Source organism: Amblyomma maculatum, chromosome 1 (assembly GCF_055883805.1).
Source record: "Amblyomma maculatum isolate TAMU_Amacu chromosome 1, ASM5588380v1, whole genome shotgun sequence".
NCBI lineage: Eukaryota > Metazoa > Arthropoda > Arachnida > Ixodida > Ixodidae > Amblyomma > Amblyomma maculatum.
The window spans coordinates 80,690,472-80,698,949 of record NC_139344.1 but is presented as its reverse complement, the minus strand read 5'-3'; positions in this window follow the sequence as shown (position 1 = coordinate 80,698,949).

Below are 8,478 nucleotides of genomic sequence, written 5' to 3'. Positions count from 1 at the left end.
TGACGCTACCGCTGCTTTTTAGCGGGAAAATTGACGTTTGCGCTTTCTGTTTTTCAATCTCGTCGCAGACGGTTCTGGTTTCTCATCATGCGCAGCCAAACCAAGTAAGCACCATGGTCAAACTTACATCGTAAAGAAGGGGACAACAACGCGCAAGCTTTCTGTGCAGTTTCAGCGCAAATGAGCTTTCGGTTGAGGCGGGAGAATATTTCGGGGTACGATAAAGTTGCAGAACACTGTGGAGGCGGGATTTAGAGCTGTTAACGCGGTTGGAAAATTCTTTCGAGGCGCAAACATCAGGAAAGGAACCCATGTATACGACGTGAAAGAGATAATTTTGTGTGATGAGGAGCCCGGTGTGTTAATTGAGCAAATGCATCAGTGCCATCGAAAACTCAAATTAAAGGTAAGAAATACATTTATCTGCTGGCCTTTTAGCATCCTATCTGCTGAACTGCTAACGTTATGCAATGTGCCAACCAAACCGTATTACCGCTACATTCTTACCACTTAAAAGTAATGTCTGTGATTGTATCCCGAACAACCACTCACACAATTGTAGGCTGTGAAAATACTTGGGTCGTAGGATGGGTTCCCTTCTTTTAGTTCGATTTTGCATTTCCCACAAAACAGCTGCTGCATATATCGTGTATTTCGCCAATCCATCGCTGCCGACGTAAACGTAAAAACAAATATATAAGCAGCACACTGCGACGCGCATGAACGATCTACACGGCGCCTTTATCCGCATGCACGGCAGACGTCAAGAATCGTCCCTTTTGCGCATTTTAAGACTTCAGCAAGTGCCTACTTCTAATGATTTCCGTAAAAAAAAATAAAAAATAAAAAAAAAAGACGGATCTTAAACTTACTCTTCGCGACGAACAAGGTGAATCCAACGCTGCCGTCGTTCCGTCTCCCAATGCCGCGTTGAGAAGCCGTAAAATTTTGTTTCAGCAGGCGAATTCATTCAAGTAGTGCTGCAGCCTACAACACAGAAGCCATTTTTATGCGTCATTTGTGATCGAAAAAAAGACGCAGAGCTCATTCGTGACGACGCGCACTGCACGGTACAGCACTGCGGGCGCCGTCGTCTGCTCTAGCCTTCATGACAGGCACGCGCTCGCCGCCGCGATTGGCGCGTACATCGCTCTAGACTGTTGCTGCCAACTCCCGGCTGCTGAAATCAAAACCGAAACTGATGAAAGAAAATTCAACGAAGAATTATTTAGCTATAGTGCCTATATAATTTAGCGGTCTAAGGCGGAAACCGCGTGCAAGAATGTCTTACGCATCATTAAAGAAAAAAAAAATGCTACTAAAATTTGGTGTCTACACTTCTTTAAGCTGCATGGTTGACGGAGTGCGCCACGTGCCAATATAAATAACAGGGAGATAATTTTATGAAGTCAAGGATTTCTATCTCTGCCTAATTTCTATGGAGGTAATTCTTCGATAGTACACACGTACACGCACGAATTTCGCATGTATATTTGTGATATCAAATATTGTATCCCATTTTGCGAAGCTTGTTCTCATAATTATGGTCATAAAGAGAAAGAGAGAGCTCATTTTCAAAATCTTTCCCCATGGTCACCAAATTGTTGCCACGTGCGAGCGAGCAAAGTATGAGGCAAGAGCTGCGTGCACCCATGGATCCATGGCCGAGTTTCCATGGATCCTTTAATTGCTTGTGAATAAAGGCTGGCTTCCGGAAATTTGCAAGGAGTGTAATAATCACCGCTCTAATGTAAAACTACAAATCACAGGCAGAAAAATTCAACAGCCCAAAGTATATCGCTGCCTAGCTTATATCGGTGCTCAGCATTTGACTAATGTGTTGAGCTCGCGCATTGACATATTTTCAGCAAACCTTTGGCTAAATATGTTGCGAATTGTAATCATCACTGCATGAGGGTTAACTTTCATATTCACTTTAATCGTAACAGAGACGTTTGCATGCTTTGGGTGCAGATTACAAGTGAGAGAGCTAGCATAAAGGTTTGGGCGCACTGCAACGCACGCTTGTATTTCGTGTTCTGTTCAGAGCAATATCCCTTTATTCCTTACAGTTTAGTCTCTTCGCAGTAAAAAAATTAGGACAATTATAAGATCCGCCGTTAAGGGTATACGTATGGCATGATATCGTACATTTCACGCACGCAGACAATGTATTTCGTTTTTTTTTTCTTTTTTATACACCTATGCTTAGCATATCAACAAACACATGGCTTTCCATTCTTAGCAGTGACACCTTTTAACACATTTTTTCTTTTTTTAATTATTTCACTTAATTAACTGCTCAATGCACACTCTAAACTTTCTTAATCATCATCATCAAGCCTTGATTTTTCATTTAGAGCATTTTGACACATTTGAACCCTTTTTCCAGTTTTATAATTTATTTAGTTCAGCAATTAATCTATTAATTACAATGATTTCATTAACTCGCCATCACCTATCATACACCAACCAATCATCAGTCACCAGAACCACAAATTGCCATATATGATACGTTTTTTCTTATGCAGCCCCCGATTATTTCTGGCACGCAGATCCGACTACTGCTACTACTACTACTGTGCCGGTGGCTTTTCGACCAATCAGCTGTATAAACTATTGCTTAATATATGATTCATGCTCCCAGCTGTGCATCCTGAAGTGTACTTTGACCAAGCATTTTCATCACATCACATAATTGCGCAGTATATGCTGGCATAAACAGTCGTACCGTACCTATCATGTGTGAAATAAAAATGAATAGCTACAAAATCTCTATTGCCATATTTAGGACAAGTTGGGTATTAATTTAAAGTTGTATATATATAGGGCAAACAGCAAAGAAATGAAAACAGCATAATAAGTGAACTGTTGACCGGTTACCACTTGTCACATTTCGCTTTTATTAGTCCACAAGAGCGTTCATTTTTTTCATCGCTAGAGAACACGAACATTGTGCCCCCCTTTTGTCAGTGATTAGAGCATGCAGCAGTCTGGCATAGCTGTTGAGGCCAAGAAAAATCGAAATTGATGAGAAATATACTTCGCCACATGTGCAACTTATGCAGGGAAAACACGGCCGAGTGGGCTAAAGTATGGTGCATGCCCTCGTGGAGGTGTCGCTGACCCTTTCAAAGAATATCTCCAGACGGAGCGATGGATTGGGGTGCACGCATGCATCGAGGCACCCTAATTTGCATAGCTTTGCATTGTTAGGGACTGAAAGCTATCTGCATAAAATTTAACTTAATTGGATCAGAAGTAGCACGCATACCGTTACAATTCTACTGTCAAAGCGGAGTTTTAGTGGATTAGTTAGTGGTAGTAGCAAGGCTGAATGCAGAGGTTAAGACAGGAAAATATCCAGAAATCAGGAGGAAAAAAAGACATCAATATATAGTTTCAATGCATGCGCTCATATAAATAAGCATAATCTCCCAGCAACCTTAATATATGCATCCTTACCCAGTCACAGTGAAAAAAGGCCACGGACCAATTGGAAATTTCCAATAGGAATCATATGGTTTTCCAACTAGAACCGGTTGTGCTTTCAGACACTTTACTCATTGCAGCCAATATGGGTGAGACCTACTGCACACAATTGGATCCAATGGGTCACACCAACTGCATGCAATGGGTCCAGCAGGATATACCAAAGGGATCCAATGGACCACACCCATTGCATACAATGGGTCCAATTGGACATACAAATTGGGACAAAAGGAAGACTGACTGACAATTTGCACGTTTACTAGGCATGTGGAAACTGATAATTACATGCTTGATATGGAAATGAAGGAGTACAGGCAAGCACACACTGCTGCTCCTGCTTATATACACCACTCATCCTACTCTCATGCTGGGGCCAGTGACTCTTGCCATTTGAGTGGTTATTTTTATTTAATTTTAACAGGTTAAGCTGCTCATAGTTATTATGAACAAAATATTGTGTTTGCTTTCTTTATCAAATATGCGAATGTTCCCATGGATGCACTCAGTGCAGTTGGACAGACCAATTCGACTCAATTGGTAAGACCCATTGGATACAATGGGTTTGACCAATTGGTGCAGCTTGCAAAGATTTGTCGAACTGAGTTTTCATTTGGAACATGGACATACTAGTACTATAGCTATATATGTACAAATGGTGGTCTATAGAGTGCACAAATAGCAGATCCAATTGGCCAATCCAACTGGAAACAATGGGAAGGCTAGAATTCCAAATGGAACCAACTGAACTATCCATTTGGAATGTGACTTCCAAATCGACTTTCCAAAGGTTCGAGATGGAATGTGAATTCCAATTGGGACCCAAACAGGAACCCATTGTGTCCAATTGGTACCCATTGAGATTCCAATTAGTTCCAATTTTTTGTTTTACTCGTTTGCGGACAAAGCTACTAGCTGGACAAAGCGAGGAAAAATATTTTACGAAACGCAAAAGGCATCTGCTGCACGCTGTCTACAGTGTGTACAAGGTAAAGATTGAAGCAATGCCCCGCCAACAATTAAGATTAACAGTTGACTCCGAACACAAGTACCAACTCCAAACATACATTGTGCAAGCAGGTACAGCACATAAACCACACACTTTTCAAGCCTGCAGTGACACAACACCAAGATGTTGTGCACTGAACCAACTCTTTTGTCTTGTATACTTCATGGGACTCTCCTGAAGAAGACATGTATAGAATATGTCTGTTGAGCGGAGTTCTTGTTTTTAGCCCCGACTGCAGTGATGGTGGAAATTAAATGATGACAACTCAAAAGACTAAGCAGCTAATATATTTTTTACAGGCACCTAAGCAGATCCCGCTCAAAGAAATCATTGGCTACCAATTGGAAGTTCCAGTTCACAACTGTATAGATAGAAGTAAGGAGACCAACAGGGCTATCCACTTGGATTCGCGAGTTCAACTATAGCCATCCTATATTATACTGACTGTATCTGATCCCGATTTTGTCCGATTAGAAAACCTGATTGTACCTGATAGTTTTATTTTTTCCATTAATGTTCTCTACGATGAACATACGAAGTATAAGGTCTGATAAAGCTGTGCAGACATCAGGTAATCAACAAAAAATCAATTTTAGAGACATTTTATGCAGCTTACAGTATTTTAGAGTACTGTACCTTTTTGTATACACGAATAGGTCACATACTGTGATTAGTGGGCAAGATTAAACTTAACCTGGCTGCGGCTGCACGGTCCCGTGCCTAGTGTCTCTGCAGTCTCCAGTCGCTCCAGAAATTAGTCCTAGATCGATGCACCTTGCATGACCAAGTGTAGCTGAAAACTATTCCCTTAATACCTGCCATGGTTTGCCCAGCTGCCAGCAACCTTGGTCTCAGCATATTGTGACCGCAACGCTGCAGCATGTTGGTGTATTGTGCCATACTTTATGTGAAGTGGAAATTTTTTTTTATACAGGGGGTACAATAATCAAATCCATCATTTCTCTCACAAATAAGTTCAATGAAAACTTTGTTCCGCAGCTGTGTGATTGTAATAATCACCATGCATCATTTTTTGGTTTCAATTTTTATGTTACAGTGACATTTAGCACCAGCTGAGTGGCCTACTTCAACATGAACAAGCAGAAAAAAATAAAAAAAAAGGAACTGCCAAATTTAACACAGATATCAATGAAAAGCTACAACTTGGGCCTCAGAGCTAGAGGACTGAATTCAGCTTTGAAAAAGCCACTTTGAACTATCCTTGAAGTTTGAAAGGTTATAAAAAAATACCTTATAAACTACTATAAAAACTCTCACCTCAATACTAGCTGTTCGAAGTTATAACCAAGTTTGTGCTGTGGTCTTACCTGTGCCTTTCTCCAGGCAGTAAAAGTACTGTCAGGTGCCGAAGCACTGTGTACTATACATAATTGAATGTCCCACTGTGCTTCTGATGCCTTTCAACATTTTCACCAAGTAGGAGCACTACATATGTCAAAGAGAGCAAACTGACGTGCCTCTAGATAAGAATGATCACCACCTCACCAACCTGAACAACAAGCACTCCAAGGAAATGGTACAATGCAATCCAACTGAACCTCACATGGTATATACACATTTGTGCCCAACAATATACTTCACAAGGCAGCACTGGTTGGAAAGTCTGGAGCACATATGTTTTTTCGTTCTCCCCATTCTGTTATTTATGTTAGTTGGGTACGAATGAAAAAAAAAAAAGTGCCTTCTGCCCTCCAGAGGACTTGCTACGACCAATGGTTTCCACCGATTCACATGACAGACACAATCCCCTTAGACTTGCTAGAGTGACTATGTATATTGCAGATGAAAGACGATTCAGGAGTTAGTGGGATTAATCACGACATTATGAAAACCGGATGCCGCTGACTGAAGGATCCTCCTCCAAGGGGCACCTGCCGCTTTCTTCTCAAGTTGCATCTGACTGTAGCTGTCCAGGTTTATAGTCAGAGTTGCTGAAAACACGCAACACAAAAACCGCAGAAATGACACAAAATTACTGCATGCTTCTAGAGCAATTACAAACGCATAACACAAATCAAAATGCAGATAGAGCCCCACACTTATTAATTACAGGGACCAGGAAGCACTGAAATACTTGCATGATTTACATTGTTGGGTAGTAAAGGCTAGAAGACTAGCATTAATGAAGACCTAGCTCCCTATCCAAGTTGGTCCAAATTGACTTCAACAAGGCCTTGAGGCCCATTAATGGGGTAGTTTATATGGATATGAAAAGTGCACTTGTGCGCATAATGCAGGAAGAATTTCAAGAATGACCATACAAGACACAGTTTCACTATTGTAAAACAAATGCCATCAGCCCTTGTCGACAATGACATATTAATTGCCCCATTTTATTAACAAGCTTCTGCCCATCACATTGCCCACTAAACCAATACAAGACTATTCTGGAAACACCTGCTCACTAGCTGAAAAGAATAAAGACTTGGAACTCAATTTGGTAGATAATATGGTTTGAAAACAGGTGCTCTAGCATGATCTGTACTAAGCACGTTACAAGCTCTTAATTATGTTTGGTTGTTACGTCACAGAGGCAACATTATCCTTCTCCGCTTGTGGTATTGGATCATGGTTTAGCGTTCAGTCGTAATGGCTACATATTTTTTAAGACTTAAGCCACAGCACTTGACTCAAAACAAGTAGGTCTTTTAACTACACAGCTCTCATTGATTCTAGGGCACAAGCTTGCACAATAAATAGGTTGCTTTTCATGTCCATTATGCTTTATCTGCAGTTACTACAATGTGACGATACATAGAAGTTCATGCCAGTTATTCTGCAAAATAGTCTTGGTGTAAGTGCAGCCAGACTTATACAGAGCACACTTCAGCAAATGAAAATTTTTGACGAGTTCACTAGAAAAGAAGTTTTCTTAAACTCAGACACGAGCATATCAGCAACATTTGCTGACACATGTATTAAAGGTGCCCAGCAGTGCTTGCCCACTATGCTTTAGATGAATTCTTTGTCATGCAGATACTGAATCAAAAAGAATTACAAGAATCGGTGCACTGGAGCGGGAGTACAGCAATGAATTTTAAAAATACAAGCAAACTAAAAATTGCCTTCAACTCAATTTTCCCAGTCTTTTGCTGCGGGAAAAATCAAAACAGCCCACATGAACACATCACTTCAACATTGCAGAAGATGGCGTGTCATGGCTTCCTGGTTGCTGTAACACATTTGTGCACAAGTTGACGAACTCTCTTCCATGGCTAAGACCGCATGGGTGCCATGCAGTAATAGAATGAGGAACAAAAAGACCAGGAGCAGGCAGAGGAAGGAGACATTCCATTGTCACCAAGCACCTCCAACCATTGTGCGTTTCTAGGTGGCCTGCTCCTTGACCGCCCCTTCCTCTCTATCTGCAGGCATCTTACAATAGAGAGGAGCAAATGGCGAGGTTGCTCAATTCTTTCCTGCCTAACTTTGGCTGCATAGCCACAGGTAGCTGTCCATGTATATAGGTCATGAAAATCTTTGATGCAAAGTAGTAACCAGCGCCTTTGTTGGTGCTTTTTGTGTTACTTGCTTTGCAGTGTCCTTGTGTAAAGCAAACATGTTGGATTCATTGATTTAATATAGTATACAATAATGCAACACAATATTTATATCTAATGGACACAACTCGCAGTGCATTTGCTATTTATTCAATCGTCAAATGCTCCCCAGTTAATGACGTACCACGGTTTTGGTTCTCGAGCAAATTAAAATATTAAATACCAAAATATGTGTCTTACATCACCATAACAAAAAAATTTCAACAAGCAAAACAATGCACTCGAATTATGTTGCAGAACCCTTTAAGTACATCATACGTTTTGCTGGGCAAGGCACAAATGAATTTAATCATCAAAGTGTGCTCCATATTGTGGCCATGCGTGTGCACTAAACAGCAGTACAAAATTATTTTAACTTCTGTACAGCAAAAGATAAAACAAATTCTCTAATTTTACTGG